The following is a 20,848-nucleotide window of genomic DNA, read 5'->3' on the forward strand; positions in this document are numbered from 1 at the left end:
AAGTTAGCAAAAGGAAAGAAATAACAAAGATTAGAGCAGAAATAAACAAAAAAACAGAGTAGAAAAACAACAGAAAAAATTAAACTAAACCAAGAGCTGCTTTTTTTGTAAAGATCAACAAAATTGACTACCTTTAGCTAGACTAAGAAAAAAAGAGGACTCAAATAAAATCAGAAATGAAAAAGGAGATATTGCAACTGATGACACAGAAATAAAAAGGATTATAAGAGACTACTATGAACAATTATATGCCAACAAATTGGAAAACATAGAAGAAAAGGACAAATTCTTAGACAAGTACAAACTACCAAGACTAAATTATGAAGAAACAGAGAATCTGTTCAGGTTTATAACTAGTAATGAGAATGAATCAGTAATGAAAAACCTCCCAACAAAGAAAAGCCCAAGACCAGATGACTTCACTGGTGAATTCTACCAAACATTTAAAGAAGAATTAATGCCAATCCTTCTCAAACTCTTCCAAAAAACTGCAGAAGAGAAAACACTCCCAGTTGAATTTTATCAGGCTGGCATCACCCTAATACTAAAAGCAGAAAAAGACATTGTAAGGAAAGAAGACTACAGGCCAATATCCCTGATGAATACAGATGCACAAATCCTCAACTGAAAACTAGTAAACTGAATTTAAAAGCACATTAAAAGGATTGTACACCATGACCAAGTGGGATTTATCCCTGGGATGCAAATATGGTTAAACACATGAAAATCAGTCAGTGTGATATACCACATTAACAGACTGAAGGATAAAAATTACATGATAATCTCAATAGATGCAGGAAAAAGCATATGACAAAATTCAACACGTTCTCATGATAAAAATGTTCCAACAAACAAAGAATAGAAGGAATTTACCTCAATATAACAAAGGCCATATATTAAAAGTCCACAGCTAACCTCATACTCAACAGTGAAAAACTGAAAGTTTTCCCTACAAGATCAAGAACAAGGCAAGGATGCCTGCTCTTGTCACTTCTATTCAATATAGAACTGGAAGTCCTAGCCAGAGTAATTAGACAAGAAACAAGAAATAAAAGGCATCCAAACTGGAAAGGAAGAATTAAAATTATCTGTTTGTATATGACATGATCCTATGTGTAGAAAACCTTAAAGACCTCACTATGAAACTGTTAAAACTAATAAACAAATTCAGTAAAGTTGCAGGATACAAAATCAACATACAAAAATTAGTAACATTTCTTTACACTAACAATGAACTGTCTGAAAAGGAAATCAAGAAAACAATCTGATTTACAATTGCATCAAAAAGAATGAAATACTGACAGTGACGTCAGCATTATGGCAGAGTGAGTTGTTCCCTTTGTCTCTCTCTTCTAAGTTACAATTGAGTGGATATTCACTAATCAACAGAGGACTCCCTACACAGCACAACAGGATACCTGAGAGATCCACACAGCTATACATCTGAAAGTGGGTGGACTGGACCCTTGGGAAGTAGTAGAACTAAGGGAGCGCTGCCCACCCCCAGCAAGAGTGGTCCAGGTCACAGATCTTCATACAGTGGCCGCCAAAACTGTGAGTGGAGGCAGGGGCAGCCTGGCTTGAACATGAACACTTTCCGAGTGGTAGCCTAGCCCACGGGTACGGGCACCTACTGCAATGGCCGTGCCTGTGCGAACACTCCCCATCGAGTGACAGCAGCTCAACCTGCATGAACGCAGAGCAGCCCTACTGGCACAACTATGAGCAGACGGGGTGGGAAGAGGAAACAGCCCCTACCCCGACCCCAGCAGTAGCAGGTGGAATCTGTGACCAGATACTAACACAAATGCACTGGCAAAGGATCAATTCATCAAACACCATGAAGAAGTACAGTAACACTGCAGAACAGAAGGCAAATGACAGCTCTCGGGAAACAAAATTTGAAGTCACAGACGACTACCATCTAAATGACAGAGACAGCAGAAGGAAGGAAATAATAAAAATCAGAGCAGAAATAAACATAATAGAGACTAAAAAAACAATAGAAAAAATTGATGAAACCAAGAGCTGGTTCTTTGAAAAGATAAACAAACTTGACAAACCCTTAGATAGACTCACCAAGAGAAAAACAGAGAAGGCTCAAATAAATAAAATCAGAAATGAAAGAGGAGAGATTACAACAGAGACCTCAGAAATACAAAAGATAATAAGAGAATACTATGAAAAGCTATACGCCAACATATTGGATAATCTAGAAGAAATGGGTAAATTCTTAGAAACATACAACGTTCCAAAACTGGACCAAGAAGAAATAGAGAATTTGAATAGACCAATCACCAGTAATGAGATCAAAACAGCAATCAAAAATCTCCTAAAAAATAAAAGTCCAGGACCAGATGGCTTCCCTGGTGAATTCTACCAAACATTCAAAGACTTAATACCTATCCTTCTCAAACTCTTTCAAAAAATTGCAGAGGAGGGGAGCCTTCCTAACTCATTCCATGAAGCCAACATTATCCTGATACCAAAACCAGACAAGGACAACACGAAAATAGTAAATTACAGGCCAATATCACTGATGAACATCGATGCAAAAATCCTCAAAAAAATACTAGCAAATTGATTACAACAATACATTAAAAAGATCATACATCATGATCAAGTGGGTTTCATTCCAGGGATGCAGGGATGGTTCAACATCCACAAATCTATCAATGTGATACACCACATGAACAAAATGAAGAATAAAAATCACATGATCATCTCAATAGATGCAGAGCATTTGACAAGATATAGCATCCATTTATGATAAAAACTGTAAATGAAATGGGTATAGAGGGAAAATACCTCAACATAATAAAGGCCATATATGACAAACCCACAGCAAATATCATTCTCAATGGAGAAAAACTGAAAGCTATCCCTTTAAGAACAGGAACCAGAAAAGGATGCCCACTTTCACCACTCTTATTTAACATAGTATCGGAAGTCCTAGCCAGAGCCATCAGGCAAGAAAAAGAAATAAAAGGGATTCATATTGGAAAAGAAGAAGTGAAACTGTCACTCTTTGCAGACAACATGACTTTATATATAGAAAACCCTAAAGAATCCACTAAAAAACTTTTAGAAACAATAAATGAATACAGTCAAGTCGCAGGATACAAAATCAACATACAAAAATCGGTTGTGTTTCTATACACGAACAATGAAGTAGCAGAAAGAGAAATTAAGAATACAATCCCATTTACAATTGCAACAAATAGAATAAAATACCTAGGAATAAACTTAACCAAAGAGGTGAAAGATTTATACACCGAAAACTATAAAACATTGTTGAAAGAAATTGAAGAAGACACAAAGAAATGGAGAGATATTCCGTGCTCTTGGATTGGAAGAATTAACGTCGTTAAAATGTCCACACTTCCTAAAGCAATCTATAGATTCAATGCAATCCCTATCAAATTTCCAACAACATTATTCACAGAAATAGAACAAAGAATCCTAAAATTTATATGGAACAATAAAAGACCCCAAATAGCCAAAGGATTCCTGAGAAAAAAGAACAAAGCTGGAGCTATCACACTCCCTGATTTCAAAATATACTACAAAGCCATAGTAACCAAAACAGCATGGTACTGGCACAAAAACAGACACACAGATCAATGGAACAGAATCCAGAGCCCAGAAATAAACCCACACATTTATGGACAGCTAACATTCGACAAGGAAGCCAAGAGCATACAATGGAGAAAGGAGAGTCTCTTCAATAAATGGTGTTGGGAAAACTGGACAGCCACATGCAAAAGAATGAAAGAAGACCATTATCTTACACCATGCACAAAAATCAACTCAAAATAGATTAAAGACTTGAATGTAAGACCCAAAATCATGAAACTTCTAGAAGAAAACATAGGCAGTATGCTCTTTGACATCTGTCTTAGCAGCATATTTTCAAGTACCATGTCTGACTGGGCAAGGGAAACAAAAGACAAGTGAACAAATGGGACTACATCAAACTAAAAAGTTTCTGCACAGCAAAGGAAACCATCAACAAAATGAAAAGACAATCTAACAATTAGGAGAAGATATTTGCAAACCATATATCAGATAAGGGGTTAATATCCAAAATAGACAAAGAACTCATACAGCTCAACAACCAAAAAAACAACTACCCAATTAAAAAATGGGCAAAAGATCTGAACAGAGATTTCTCCAAAGAAGATATACGGATGGCCAACAGGCATATGAAAAGATGCTCGACATCATTAGCTATCAGGGAAATGCAAATCAAAACTACAGTGAGGTATCACCTCACTCTGGTCAGAATGGCTATAATTAACAAGACAGGAAACCGTAAGTGTTGGAGAGGATATAGAGAGAAGGGAACCCTCGTACACTGCTGGTGGGAGTGCAAATTGGTGCAGCCACTATGGAAAGTAGTATGGAGTATCCTCAGAAAATTAAGAATAGATCTACCATATGATCCAGCTATCCCACTGCTGGGTATTGATCCAAAGAAATTGAAAATGCAAAGACATAAGGATACATGCACCCCTACGTCCATTGCAGCATTATACACAATAGCCAAGACTTGGAAGCAACCTAGGTGCCCCTCAAGGGATGAATGGATAAAGAAGATGTGGTATATATACACAATGGAATACTATTCAGCCATAAGAAATGATGAAATCTGGTCATTTGTGACAACATGGGTGGTCCTTGAGGGTATTATGCTGAGTGAAATAAGTCAGAGGGAGAAAGTCAAATACCGTATGATCTCACTCATAACAAGAAGATAAAAACAACGACAAACAAACACATAGCAACGGTGATTGGATTGGTGGTTACCATAGGGGAAGGCAGGGGGGAGGGCAAAATGGGTGATTAGGCTCACATCTGAGGTGATGGACTATAATTAATTTTTGGGTGGGGAACACAATGTAATCTACACAGAATTCGAAATATATTACGATGTATATCTGAAAGCTATATAATGTTATAATCCAATGTTACTGCAATTAATAAATAACAAAAAAAAGAAAGAAAACAGTAAACAATCCACCAGGAAACTATTAGAAGTATTCAACAACTACAGAAAAGTTGCAGGGTACAAAATCAGTTGCATTTCTATACACTAATAATGAACCTGCAGTAAGAAAAGTCAAGAATATGATCCCATTTACAACTGCAGAAAAAAGAATAAAATAACTAGGCATAAATTTCACCAAGGAGTTGAAAGACTTATATACTGAAAACTATAAGACATTATTGAAAGAAAGCAAAGAAGACATGAAGAAATGGAAAGGTACTCCACGCTTTTGGATTGGAAGAATAAATATAGTTAAAATAACCATATTACATAAAGCAGTCTACAGATTCAATGAAATACCAATGACATTCTTTAGGAAATAGAACAAAGAATCCTAACATTTATATGGAACAACAAAAGACCCTGAATAGCCAAAGCAATCCTGGGAAAAATGAACAAAGCTGGAGGCATCGCAATCCCTGACTTCAAAATATACTACAAAGCAATAGCAATTAACAGCATGGTACTGGCACAAAAACAGACACACAGATCAATGGAATTGAAAGCCAAGAAATAAAACCACACATCCATGGACAGCTAATCTTCGACAAAGGAGCCAAGAACATACGATGGAGAAAGGAAACTCTCTTAATAAATGATGTTGGGAAAACTCGACAACCACATTCAAAAGAATGAAAGTAGACCATTATCTTACACCATACACAAAAATTAACTCAAAAGATTAGAATGTATGACCTGAAACCATACAACCCCTATAAGAAAATATAGGCAGTACACTCTTTGACAACAGTCTTAGCAGTATCTTTTCAAATATTATGTCTCCTCAGGCAAGGGGAAAAAAAGAAAAAATAAAGAAATGGAACTACGTCAGACTAAAAAGCTTCTGCATGCAAAGGAAACCATGAACAAGACAAAAAGACAACCCACCAACTGGGAGAAAATATTTGCAAATCATCTATCCAACAAGGGGTTCATTTCCAAAATATATAAAGATCTCATAAAACTCAAAAACAAAAAAACAAACAACCAGATCAAAAAACGGTCAGAGGATATGCACAAGACATTTTTCCAAAGAAGATATACAGATGACCAACAGGCACATGGAAAGATGTCGAACATTACTAATTATTAGGGAAATGGAAATCAAAACTACAATGAGATATCACCATACACCCATCAGAATGGCTATAATTACCAAGACAAAAAATAAATTTTGGAGAAGATGTGGAGAAAAGGGAACCCTCATACACTGCTGGTGGGAATGCAAACTGGTGCTGCCACTATCGAAAATGGTATGGAGATTTCTCAAAAAATTAAAAATAGAAATACCATACGATCCAGCTATCCCACTACTGGGTATTTATCCAAAGAACATGAAATCAACAATTCAAAGAGATTTATGCACCCCTATGTTCACTGCAGCATTATTCACAATAGCCAAGACATGGAAGCAACCAAAGAGCCCATCAATGAATGAATGGATAAAGAAGATGTGGCATATATATATAATGGAATACTACTCAGCCATAAAAAAGACAAAATTGTGCCATTTACAACAATATGGAAAGACTTTGAGGGAATTATGCTGAGCAAAATAAGCCAGACAGACAAAGACAAACACTGTATGATTTTACTCCTATGTGGAAGATAAACTAACATATGGATAAGGAGAACAGATAGTGGTTACCAGAGGGGAAGGTGGTGAAGGGAGGGTGAAAGTGGTAAAGGTGCACATATGTATGGTGACAGATAAAAACTAGACTATTGGTAGTGAGTATGATGCAGACTATACAGAAACTGATACATAATAATGTACACCTGAAATTACACAAGGTTATAAGCCAATGTGACCTCAATAAAACAATCAAATTTTAAAAAAGAATAAAATACTTATGAATAAACTTAACCAAGGAGCTGAAAGACTTGTACACAGAAAACTATAAAACGCTGATGAAAGAAATTTAAAAAGACACAAATAAATGGATAGACATTTCGTATTCATGGAGTGGAAGTATTAATACTGTTAAAATGGCCACACTACCCAAAGCGATTTATACATTCAATGCAATTCTTATCAAAATCCCAATGGCAATTTTTACAGAACCAAAACAAAGTCTTAAAATTCATAAGCATTCACAAGATACCTTGAATAGACAAAGCAATATTGAGAAAGAAGAACAAAGCAGAAGGCATTACATTCCTGATTTCAAACTACTGTAATCAAAACAGTACGGTATTGGCATAAAACATCAGACATTGGCCAATGAAACAGAATAGAAAGCCCAGAAATAAATCACACACGTATGGTAAAATGATCTTTGACAAAAGGCGTAAGAATACACAATGGGGAAAAGATAGTCTCTTCAATAAATGGTTTTGGGAAAACTGGATATCTAGCACAAACAAATGAAATTGGACGCCTATCTTCCACCATACACAAAAACCAACTCAAAATGGATTAAAGACTTAAAAATAAGACCTGAAACTCTAAAACTTCTAGAAGAAAACATAGGGAAAAAGCTTCCTGATATTGGCCTTGGCAATGATTTCTTAGATATGACATTAAAAATACAAGCAACAAAGGCAAAAATACAGAAGTGGGATTATATAAACTAAAAACCTTCTGTACAGCAATGGAAACAATCAGCAAAGTGAAACGGCAACTGATAGAATGGGAGAAACTATTTGCAAATCATATATTTGATAAAGGGTTAATATCTAAAATATATATGAGACTCCAAAACTCAATAGTAAAAAAAAAAATTTAAAAGATGGGCAAACGACCTGAATAGACATATTTCTTCAAAAAAGACATACAAATGGCCAACAGCCATATGAAAAGATGCTCAATTATCAGTAATTATCAGGGAAATGAAAATCAAAACCTCAATGAGTTATCATCTCATGCCTGTTAGGATGATTATTATCAAAAAACCAAAAGATAAGTGCTGGTGAGGATGTGGAGAAATTTCAACCCTTGTGCATTGCTGGTGGGAATGTTAATTTATACAACCACTATGGAAAACAGTATGGAGGTTCCTCAAAAAATGAAAAAATAGAACCACCATATAATCCATCAATCCCACTTCTGGGTATATACTGAACAGAACTGAAATCGGAATCTGGAAGAAATACCTGCATTCCCATGTTCACTTTAGCATTATTTACAATAGTAAAGACGTAGAAACAATCTAAATGTCCAGTGACAGATGAACGGATAAAGAAAATGAGGTGTATAGTCATGCATCGCTTAATGATAGGGTTAGATAGATTCTGAGAAATGAGTCAGGGGATTTTGTCATTGTGTAAACAGCATAGAGTGTACCTACGCAAACCTAGATGGTATAGCCTTCTACACACCTAGACTATATGTTACTAATCTTATGGGACCACCATCAAATATGCAGTCCCTCGTTGACTGAAATGTAATGATGCAGCATGTGACCATATAAATACAATGGAATATTATACAGCCTTAAAAAAGCAGGAAATCTTGTCATTTGCTACATCTTAAATGAACTTGGCAGACATTATGCTAAATGAAATAGACCAGACACAGAAGAACAAATACTACATGATCCCACTTATATCAGGAATCTAGAATAGTCAAATTCATAGTATCAGAGAGTAGAATCATGTTTACCAGGGGCTGGGAGGAGGGATAGGTGGGGAGATGTTCATCAAAGGGTACACAGTCTCACTTACGTAAGATAAATGAGTCTTATAGATCTACTGTACAGCATAGTGCATATAGTTAACAATACTGTCCTGGATATTTAAAAATTTGTTAAGAGGATAGATCTTACGTTAAATGTTCTTATCAAAAGAAAAAAATAAGGAGGGAGGAAATTTCTGGAGGTGATGGTTAAGTTTAGGGCATTGTAGATGGTGACAGTTTCACAGTGTATACTTATCTTCAAACTCATCAAGATGCATACATTAAATGTGCACAATTTTTTGTATGTCAATCATACTTCAATTAAAAAAAACTTAGCCAAGGAAGTAAAGGACTTGTACTTTGAAAACCACAAAACATTGCTCAAAGAAATTAAAGAAGACAGAAATAAATGCAAAGACGTCCCATATTCATGGATGGGAAGACAACATTATGAAAATGTCCATATTACCTAAAGCAATCTACAGATTTAATGTAATTTCTATCAAAATCCAATAGTATTTTCTGTATAAATAGAGAAAACAATCCTAAAATTCATATGGAACCACAGAGACCCTGAATAGCCAAAGCAATCTTGGGAAATAAGAACAGAACTGGAGGCCTCACACTTAATTTCAAAAGATATTACAAATCTACAGTAATCAAAACAATATGACACTGGCATAAAGACAGACTATAGACCAATGGAACAGAACAGAGAGCCCAGAAATAAACCAACACATACACAACCAACTGATCCACAAGGAGAGGGGGCAAGAATACACAATGGGAAAGGATAGTCCTTTCAACAAACAGTGTTGGGAAAAGTTGATATCCACATGCAAAACAATAAAATTGGACTCATTTTCTCCTATACACAAAAATCAAGTCAAAATGGATTAAAGACGTAAAACATAAGACCTGATACTTTCAAACTCTCAGAAGAAAACATAGGAGAAAAGTTTCATGACATTGGCCTTGGCAATGATTTCTTGGATATTCCATCAGAAGCACGGGCAACAAAAGCGAAAACGAAGTGAGACTACATCAACTAAAACACTTCTGCAAAGCAAAGGAAACAATCAGCAAGTGAAAAGGCAACCTATAGAATGGGAGAAAATATTTGGCAACCAGATGGCTGATTAGAGGTTAATATCCAAAATATACAAGGAACTCCTACAACTCAATAGCAAAAAGACAACTCAATTTTTAAAAATGTGCAAAAGACCTAAATAGACATTTCTTCAAAGAACACATAGAGAAAATAAGTGTTGATGAAAATGTGAAGAAATCAGAATCCTGTGCACTGTTGGTAGGAATGTAAAATGGCACAGCTGCTACAGCAATCCCACTTTAAGGTTCCTCAAAAAGTTAAAAATAGAACCATATAATCCAGTACTCACACTTCTGGGTACTTAGCCAAAAGAACTAAAATCAGAATCTTGAAGAGATATCTAAACTCATATGTTCATTGCAGCTCTGCTGTCAATAGCCGGGAGGTGGAAACAATCTAAATGTCCATCATGGACGAATGGATACAGAAAATGTGGTATATACATACAGTGGAATACTAGCCAGCAAAAGGAAGGAAATCTTGCCATATGCTACAACATGGATGAACCTTGAGGGCATTATGCTAAGTGAAATAAGCCAATCACAGGACAAGTACTGCATGATTTCACTTATATGTGGAACTACAGTAGTCAAATTCATTGAAGCAGAAAGTAGAATGGTGGTTGGCCAGAGGCTGGGGGGAAAGGGAAATGAGAAGTTGCTGTTCAATGGGTATAAAGTCCAGTCATACATGATGAAAAAGTTCTAGAGATCTGCTGTACAACATTGTGCCTACAGTTTTCAATACTGTAATGTACAAAGTTTTGTTAAGAGAGTAGATTTCAGGTTATGTGTATTTTACTACAATTAAAGAAAGATGGAGAAAAAAGAGATCTCTCTATATTAGCTAGCATAAGTTATATCCTTTATAGCTTAAAGAAACTTGAGAAGAATTCAGACAGGAGCAGCAAAAGCAAAGAGCTAGAAAACAGAGCCCATTTAAATGACTTAACTGCTGAAACATATGAACAAATATATTAAGCATTGTAATAAAGGACTATGTCTCAAAGTCCTTAGAAGCTGGATATTCACATATTTAGCATTTAACTATACTTGTATCTTAAAGGCAAGAGCATAGAATAACTGATTTGTGATTCACTTAAGTAATTTCAGGTGACCTAGAGTTTTAGCTTTGAAATAATCATCATGAGAGCATTATCAAATTAAATAACCATAGAAAGGGGTATGTGAAACATACTGCAAGTTTCTCACCAAGTAGGAAAGATCCATACTAAGATTGTTCCCTTTGATTTGAACATTTAAAAAAAATCAAGAGGACTTCTGGTCCAGGTGGCTTGGTCACTTCTTGCTTGGATGCATCTTCTCTGCTCCAAAAACATACATACATACATACATATATCCATATACATGGGTATGTATGTATGTATATATCCACAACATACATATATATTTATATATATGCACATATATTAAGATACATACAAAGATACAGCTAAGCTCAAAAACAAGATAAACATTTCTGTGAAACAGAAAAACAGAAACTCCAAGTGATAATAGAGGATAAAGCTCTTCCTGGTATCCCCCTGCAATACACAGTATTGTTTTGCATTTTTTGAACTTTATATAAATGGTACTATACTGTATGCATTCTTCCACAGCTACTTGTTTTAAATTCTTTTAAAATAAACTTTATTTTTTAGAAAAGTTTTAGATTTACTAGAAAGACTTAGAAGATAGTATAAAGAGTCGCCATATACCCCACACCCAGTTTCCCCTATTATTAACATCTTACCTTACTATGGTAGGTTTGTTAAAACAAATGAATTAATATTGATACATTATTATTAACTAAAGTCCATAGTTTATTTAGATTTCCTTAGTTTTTCTCTAATGTCCTTTTTCTTTTCCAGGATTGTATCCATGATACACAGCACATTTAGTTTTCATGTGTCTTTAGGCTCCTTTTGGCTGTGGCAGTTTCTCAGACTTCCCTTGTTTTTAATGATCTTGGCAGTTTTGAGGAGTACTGGTCAGGTATTTTATAGGACACCCCACTACTAGAATTCTTCTGGTGTTTTTCTCATGGTTAGATTGGGGTTACGGATTACTAGGAGGAAGACCACAGAGGAAAAGTGCAATTCTGATCACATCACATACATACTATCAACGTGATTGATGACTGTTGATGTTGGCCTAGATCACCTGGCTGAGGCAGTGTTTGTTAGGTTTCCACACTGTAATGTTACTCTTTTTTTTCTGCCTTTCCATACTGTACTCTTTGGAAAGAAGTCACTATGAGTTGCTCAAAACTAAGGAGTGGGCAGTTATGTTCCCCTTCCTTGAGGTGGAGCATCTACATAAATTATTTAGAATTCTTCTGCATGGGATATTTATCTCCTCTCCCCTATTTATTGATTTACTCAATCATTTTACTTATTATCAGTATGGACTCATAGATATTTATTCTATACTTTGGGTTATAATCCAACATTAATTTACTTAGTTTCTTGCACAAATTGTTCCAGTTTTGGTCACTGGAAATTCTTTCAGTTGACTCCTGTGTTCCTTTGACATATGCCCAACAATTATTTTATGCTGTTGTTTTTAGCACTTCCTTACTTTCCGGCACTACAAAATGCTTAAGGCTCAGCTTGTATATTTTCTGCCCCAGTACTAGAATCAGCCATTTCTCCAAGGAGCTCTGGTTCCTTTTATTAGAGAAGGGTATTAGAAACTAAGATCTGGGTGCTGAACATGTTTGTTGCTACCAGAGTGTCATTTAATTTAGATCCTTCCAGCTGACAGAGAAAAAACTATATGTTTATACTAACCTGCGTATATATGCATATCTATAAATATTTCTATATGTAACCATCTATATTAAATTAAACAGGAATTCATACTGATGTCTCCAACTCTAAACCATTACCACATGGATCATTCTAGCTTCCTCCCTTTGCTTATCTGTAAATTCCAACAGTGAGAAACCGGGCTCCCACCATCTGCCATCCATTTACTTAATTGCTCCATTTCATTATACATGTCTATCAGTATTGGGATTGCTAACCAGTACCCCTATGCGACACAACCTTACCCACTAGGGTACAGTGATTATGCACAGTTCTGTTTGCCTTTAGTCTTCCAGATTCCACACATTTCCAAACATACTTAGGTCAGCACCTTTTCCCCCATACCTTCATTGAAGCTGCTTCATATATTTGTAATACAGTTAGATTCTCTTGTCACAGTCTGCATTCTTTCCTGGGGTTCCCCAACCTCTCAAGTGATTTCTTAATATTTGTATATATTAAGGGTCACTCTTCATGCTGTACAGTTTTATGGGTTTTGACAAATGCACGTCTTGCATCCACCGTTACAGTATCATACAAAATAATTTTCCTGCCCTAAAAATCCCTGGTGTTTCACCTATTCCTTTCTTTCTCACTCTCCCCAAACTCCTGGCAACCACTGCTCGTGTACTGTCTCTACAGTTTTGCGTTTTCTGGAATGTCATATAATTGGAATCATACAATATGTAGTCTTCACATTGGCTTCTTTCACTTATTAATATGCATTTATAGTCCCTCTATGTCTTTTTGTGGCTTGATAACTCATTTCTTTTTATTGCTGAATTATATTCCAATGCATAGATGTAGCACAGGTGAGTGATTCTATTCATCTATTGAAGTACATCTTGATTGCTTCCAGTTTTTGGCAATTATGAATAAAACTGATATGAACATTCACATGCTGGTTTTCGTATAAATATAGGTTTTCAAATCAATTGGGTAAATAACTATGAGCACAATTACCGGACTGTATGGTAAAACAATGTTTAGCTTTGTAAGACTGCCAAACTATCTTCTAAAGAGGTTGTACTATTTCTTATTCTCACCAGCAATGAATAAGAGTTCCTGTTGTTCAGCATCCTCAATAGCACTTGGTATTGTCAATTTTATTGTGAATTTTTGCTATTCTAATAGGTGTGCAATGGCATCTCATTATTGTTTTATTTTGCAATTCCCTGATGACAAATGATGATGAGCTCCTTTTCATATGTTTATTTGACATGTACGTATATAACGTCTTTGGTGAGGTGTCTGTTGTTTTGCCCATTTTTTAAGCAGATAGTTTGTGTACCACTGTTGAGTTTTAGGAGTTCTTTGTGTATTTTGGATACAGGGCCATTATTAGACAAGTGTTTTGCAAATATTCTCTTCCAGTTTGTGGCTGATCTTTTTAGTCTCTTAAAAGTGTCTTTCACACAGCAGAATTTTATAATTTTAATAAAGTCTGACATCAATTTTTTTCTCATAAATCATGCTTTTGATGTTGTATCTATCAATGCATCACCAAACATGAGGTCACTTACATTTTCTCCTAGAAGTTTTATGTAATTGTGTTTTACATTTAGATCTATGATCCATTTGAGTTAATTTTTTGGAAGAATCTAAGACCCGTGTCTAGATTCATTTTTTTGCATGTGGACATCCAGTTGTTCCAGCACAATTTGTTGAAAAGACTATCCTTTCTCCATTGAATTGCCTTTGCCCTCTTGTCAAAGATCAGTTCACTATATTTGTGTGAGTATATTTCCAGAGTCTTTATTCTGCTCAATTGATTTATGTGTCTTTTCTTTTTTTCACCAACACCAAACTACTTGATTATAGTAAATCCTGAAGTTGAGTCGTATCAGTCCTCCAACTTTGTTCTTATTCTTCTTTTTCAGTATTGTGTTGGGTATTCTGGATCTTTTGTCCTTCCATATAAACTTAGAATCAGTTTGTCTATATCCACAAAATAGTTTGCTGGAATTTTGTTGGCACTATGTGGAATCCTTATGTCAATTTGGGAAGAATTGGCATCTTAACAATATTAAGGCTTCCATTCCATGCACACAGGATATCTCTGCATTTATTTAGATTTTCTTTTTCACCAGGGTTTTATAGTTTCTGCATATAGAACCTACACATATTTTGTTAGATTTATACCCAAATATTTCACTATTTTGTGGTGCTACTGTACATAGTGTTGTATTTTTAATTTCAGTTTCAATTGCTCATTTCTTGTTATATAGGAAAGCAATTGCCCTTTGTATATAAACCTTGTATCCTCCAACGTTGCTATCCTCACTTATAAGTTATCCTCTCTTATTAAGTATGATGTTAGTTGTATGGTTTTGAAAATATTCTTTATCAAGTTGAGGATGTTGTTCTCTCTTCTCAGTTTGCAGAGAATTTTTGTCATTAGTGGGTGTTGGATTTGTCAAATGCTTTTTATACATCAATTGAAATAATAACGTGATTTTTCTTCTTTAGTCTGTTGATGCCATGGCTTACACTGATTTTCAAGTGTTGAACCAGCCTTAGATACCTGGAATAAATCCCATTTGATCATGATATATAATTCTTTGGACACATTGTTGGATTTGATTTCCTAATATCTCAACTTTTCGATGAAAGTATTTCAATTAGGGGCCAGCCCTGTGGCCAAGTACTTAGGGTTCTGCCTGTTCCACTTCGGCAGCCCAGGTTCGTGGGTTCAGATCCCAGGTGCCGACCTACTCCACTCATCAGCCATGCTGTGGAAGCATCCCGCATACAAAGTAGAGGAAGATTGGTACAGATGTTAGCTCAGAGCAAATCTTCCTCTCTCTCTCACACACACAATAATAATAATAATAAATAAAAAGAAATATAATAAAAAATTTCAATAAAATATTTAGATTTTCCTAATGTTTAGGATTTTTGCATCTATGCTCATGAGATATTGGTCTGCAGCCTTTCTTTATTGTAATGTCTTTATCTGGTTTTGGTATTAAGGTTGGTCTCATAAAATGAGTCAGAAAGTGTTCACTTTGCTTCTATTTTCTGGAAAAGATTTTAGAGTATGGGTATAATTTTATCTGATTCCACTTTCACTCCTCTCTTAGCTTATCAATTACACTTTTTATTAATTTTTAGTGGTTGCCTTAGAGTTTGCAATATACATTTACAACTATTCTAAATCCACTCTCAAATAACACTATACCACTTCACAGGTAGTGCAGAAACCTTACAACAGTTATATATACCACATACTAATTCCTCTCTCCTACCCCTTATAACATTTCTGCTATTCATTTCACTTATCCATATATGCTAAAATTACCTAACTCATTGCTATTATTACTTTGAACTCTTTTAGATCACTTAAAATAAGAAAATAAAAGATTTTATTTTACCTTCATATATCCCTTCTCCTATGCTCTTCATTTCTTTATAGAGATCTGATTTTTTGATGTACATCATTTTTCTTTGGAGAACTTTTTTTAAAAACATTTCTTATAAGGCTGGTTTACTGGTGACAAATTTCTTCAGTTATTTTTTTGTCTGATAAAGTCTTTATTTTTCCTTCACTTTTTTTTTTAAGATTGGCACCTGAGCTAACAACTGTTGCCAATCTTTTTTTGCTTTTTCTCCCCAAACCCCCCCAGTACATAGTTGTATACTTTAGTTGCAGGTCCTTCTAGTTGTAGCATGTGGGACGCCACCTCAGCATGGCCTGACAAGTGGTGCCATGTCCGCACCCAGGATCTGAACCAGTGAAATCCTGGGCCGCTGAAGCAGAGCGTGCAAACTTAACCACTCGGCCACGGGGCTGGCCCATTTCCTTCACTTTTGAAGGATCATTTTGCTGGATATAGAATTCTAGGTGGGTGGTTTTTTTCCTTCAAAATTTTAAATATTTCACTCTACTCTCTTGTTTGCATGGTTTCTGATGAGAAATCCAATGTAATTCTTACCATTGTTCTACTATAGGAAAAGTGTTTTTCTCTGGCTGTTTTCAAGATTTCCTTTGTCTTCAGTTTTCTGTGTCTGAAGATGATATGCTTAGGTTTATTTTTTGGTGTTTATCTCTGCTCAGATCCTGGATCTGTTTTCTAGTGTCAGTCATTAATTTTGGAAAATTCTCAGCCATTCTTACTTCAAATACTTCTTCTGCTCCTTTCCCTTTTCTCCTTCTGGTATTCCAAAAATGTGTACGTTACACCTTTTGAAATTGTCCCATAGTTCTTGGATACCCTGTTCCATTTTTTCAGTCTTTTTTTCTCTTTGCAATTCAGTTTGGGAAGTTTCTATTGACATGCCTTTAAGCTTACTGATTCTTTCCTTGGCTGTACCTGATCTACTGATGAGCCTATCAAAGGCATCACTTCTGTTATTAGTGTTTTTGATTTCTAGCATCACTTCTTGATTTTTTTCTTAGAGTTTCCATCTCTCTGCTTACATTACACATCGTTTCTTGCATGTTGTATACTATTTCTAATAGACTCTTTAGCATACTAATCATAGTTATTTTAAATTCCATATATGTGATCATTCGAAAACCTGTGTCATATCTGAGTTTGGCTCTGATGCATGTTTTCTTTCTTGTGGCTGTGGTTTTTCTTTTAGCATGCCTTATAATTTCTTTTTTGTTGAAAGCCAGATATGATGCATAATGTAACAGGAACTGAGGTAAACAGGCCATTAGTGCGCGGTTTCATGTTAATCTGGCCAGGAGTTGGGCTGTGTTTAATGTTTGCTCTAGCTGTAGGTGTCAGAGGTTTCAATTTCCTCTAATGTCCTTGTTTTTATCTCCCCTGTTTTCTCTGGCTTTCCCTATACACTTCTTGAATAGAGTCTGAGCCTTGCAAGCCTTTCAGCTGTAATCCACAGTTATTATAGTGAAGCCCTGTTGATGTGGTAGTAGTAAGTTGTGGGGTAAGCGGAAACATTCTACAATTCTATAATTAAGTCTCATTCTTTCAGTGTGCCTGTGTCCCCAGTTTGTAACCTGTATAAATGTTTCACAGCTTTCTCTCTCTCTCTCTGAGATGAGACAAAAAGGCTACAGGGGTCTGGGATTGGATAATTTCCCCTCTCCCACACTGGATAAGGCTTTGGTACAGCTGTTTAACTTGCTGGATAGCCCCTCATTAGGTAGAAGCTCTGAGTGTATTTCAGAATGATTACTTTTCCCTTCCTCATGCCAGGAACAGGAGAATTTTTCTTGGTTCTTCAACTTGAGAACCTAGTGGTGTTCTGGAAGTAAAAGTCACAAAAATATGAGTGTCCCCCTAGACTGTGGCCCCCAGGACTTTGTCACTTAAATAGTAATCTAAAGTTTGCCTCTAGCAATTTGTCCAAGTTACCACTCAAGTGTTCCTAACAGTTTATGACTCCAGTGCTTTCTGCTCCTAATTAGCAGATCTGGGCTGTAATTCTCTGTAATTGCCTCTCTCTCCAGATTTTGGGGTTGCAGTTTGCTTGGTGACTTCAATTCTCTGATGAGTCCATGAAAAGTCATTGATTTTTAGTCTGTTCAGCTGTGTTTCTTGTTGTAAGACAGGAGTGATGATTTCCAAGCGCTTTACATGTTGGAGCTGAAACCAGAAGTCTGCAACTAGATTTTTTCGTATAACATTATGTTTGGGAGTTTCATCCTATGTTGATACCTATAGCTCTGTTTTATTCATTTTCTCTACTGTATAGTATTCTATTTTATTAACATACCATGCTTTATCCATTCTCTTGCTGATGAACATGTATGCTCTTTATAAACAATGCTACTGTGAGCAACCTTATTTCCTAACGTGCATGTGTAAGAGTTCCTCTAGGATAGATACTCAGGAGTGGGATTGCTGACTTATACTGTATGAGCATCTTCCATTTTACTAGATAATGCCACAATGTTCTTAAAAGTGGTTGTATTCATTTACATCCACCCAGCAGTATCTGAGAGTTCTTACTGCTCCATATGTTCATCAACACTTGGCATTGTCAGGCCTTTAAACGTATGCCAACATCCTGGGTATTAAATGGTGTCTCATTGTAGCTTTATTTTGCATTTCTTTGATTACTAATGAGACTTCATAAGTTAATTGGCCGTTCATGTTTTCTCCTCTGTGAATTGCCTGTTCATATCTTCTGGTCATTTTCACTGGGCTGTTTGTGTTTTTCTTATTAATTTGTAGGGAGAGATTTCCTTAAAATGACTCAAAACACACCAATAGTCAGATAAAATACTGATGATTTGATTACATTAAAATGAAAGATTCTCCTTAACAAAAGATATCAGAAACAATGTTAAAAACACAAGCCACCCACTGGGAGGATATATTTGCTAAATAAGCAGCAAGGGTTTGTATCCAGAATTTTAAAATAATCTCTATAAATAATATGTAAAACTAAACAATCAAATAATGGGCAAAGAAATGGAACAGGCAACTCACAGAAGGTTCCTGAAAGGTTAATAAATGTCTGAATACATGCATAACTTCACCAGAAATCAGGAACATGCAAATTAAAACAATGAGATACCTTTTAAATATATTAGGCTTGCAAAAAATTAAAAGTCTAATGCTACAAAGTCTTGGCAAAGATGTGAAACAGATTTCTGAAGCTCTGCTCATGGAGTTGAAGATATATGTACCCTATATCACAGTAATTTCACTCCTAAATATGTAATCTAGAATAGTGATTCTTTTTTTTTTTTATTTTTATTTTTATTTTTTTTTAAAGATTTTATTTTTTCCTTTTTCTCCCCAACGCCCCCCGGTACATAGTTGTGTATTCTTTGTTGTGGGTTCTTCTAGTTGTGGCATGTGGGACGCTGCCTCAGCGTGGTCTGATGAGCAGTGCCATGTCCGCGCCCAGGATTCGAACCAACGAAACACTGGGCCGCCTGCAGCGGAGCACGCGAACTTAACCACTCGGCCACGGGGCCAGCCCCTAGAATAGTGATTCTTAAAACGTCACTCTCAGACCAGCAGCATCAGCATCTCCTAGGAATTGTTGGAAACGCAAATTCTCAGGCCCTACTCCAAATCTACTGAATAAAAGATTCTACGGGTGAAACCCAGCAATTTGTGTTTTAACAAGCTTTCCAGGTCATTCTGGTACACACTAACTTTTGAGAATCACTTCAACAGAGCAATATTTTTCCAACTTTTTTTTACTGAGGTCTATAGGAAGAAATGCATTTTACATTCTGGCCCACACAGATTTCACTCACACACACACACACACACAAAACAAAAGTTTCAAGAAACAGTAATTACTCTTACTCTATGGAATGCACTTTGATATTTTCTATTCTATTCTATTTCATTTCATTAAAAAAAATTGCTGGTTGTGACCTACTAATTGCAACCTAAAGTTTGAAAAACTATCCTAGAGAAACTCTTCTACATGTGCAACAGGAGATATATACAATAATGCAATAATGCTTGTTGCAGAATTGTCTGTAATAGCAAAAAATGAAAAGAAAAAATCTTCAGGAGAATGGATAAATGAATTATAGTATATTTCTACAATGGAATGCTACATAGTTCCTTTTAACACTAGAAATAAATTTCAAAAACATTATGTATATTGAGTCAAAAAGCAAGGTGTAGAAGGATATGTAAAGTATATCATCTATATAGGTTTAAAATATGTAAAACTACGTTATTTATAAATATATAGATATGCAGTAAACATATAAAAACATGCAAGGGAACAATGAATAGCAAATTCAAGATAGTGGTTACCTCTGGAAAGAAGAAAGGGGAATGAAATTGGTGAGGGAGACATGGAAGTCTTCAGGTGTCCCTATACGGCTTTATTATTTTTTTAATTAAGCAAATATGGAAACTATTAAGAATTAATAAAGATGGTTGGCTGGGTACAAAGGTGTTTGCTGTATTATTCTCTATAACTATTTGTATATTAGTCATATTTCATAATAAAAAAACCAAGCTACCCTTGAACTAACAGCAGGAATATATTAAAAATAGAATTGCTCAGAGGAAACTGTTTTAATATCCCTCACCTACAATGCCTTTTTTTATTAAAATTCAGGGACAGTCAGAAGCTAATATTATGTTTTTGGTTTTATTTTTTAAATTAGATAAAAGCAAGCATATGCTCCAGGGGCTAGTGTTGCCTCTTTGTGTGACATGATAATGAAGTTTTCCATTCTGGGTATAACATATATCATGAATGTGAAATAATGATCTGATCAATAACACAAGGATTATTTACAACTTTACTTAGATATGTGCCAATTTCTCAAGGCTGAGAGGCCCTGTGCTTTCATTTTGC

At 35.4% G+C, this 20,848-nt stretch overlaps 1 protein-coding gene across 2 annotated transcripts in view; it reads right to left on the minus strand.

Moving 5' to 3' along the window:
* RBM41 (RNA binding motif protein 41) overlaps positions 1–20,848 on the minus strand; it is a 60,712-nt gene that overhangs the window by 6,286 nt on the left and 33,578 nt on the right. The window lies entirely within an intron of this gene.

This window comes from Equus asinus, chromosome X (genome assembly GCF_041296235.1).
Source record: "Equus asinus isolate D_3611 breed Donkey chromosome X, EquAss-T2T_v2, whole genome shotgun sequence".
Classification (NCBI taxonomy): domain Eukaryota; kingdom Metazoa; phylum Chordata; class Mammalia; order Perissodactyla; family Equidae; genus Equus; species Equus asinus.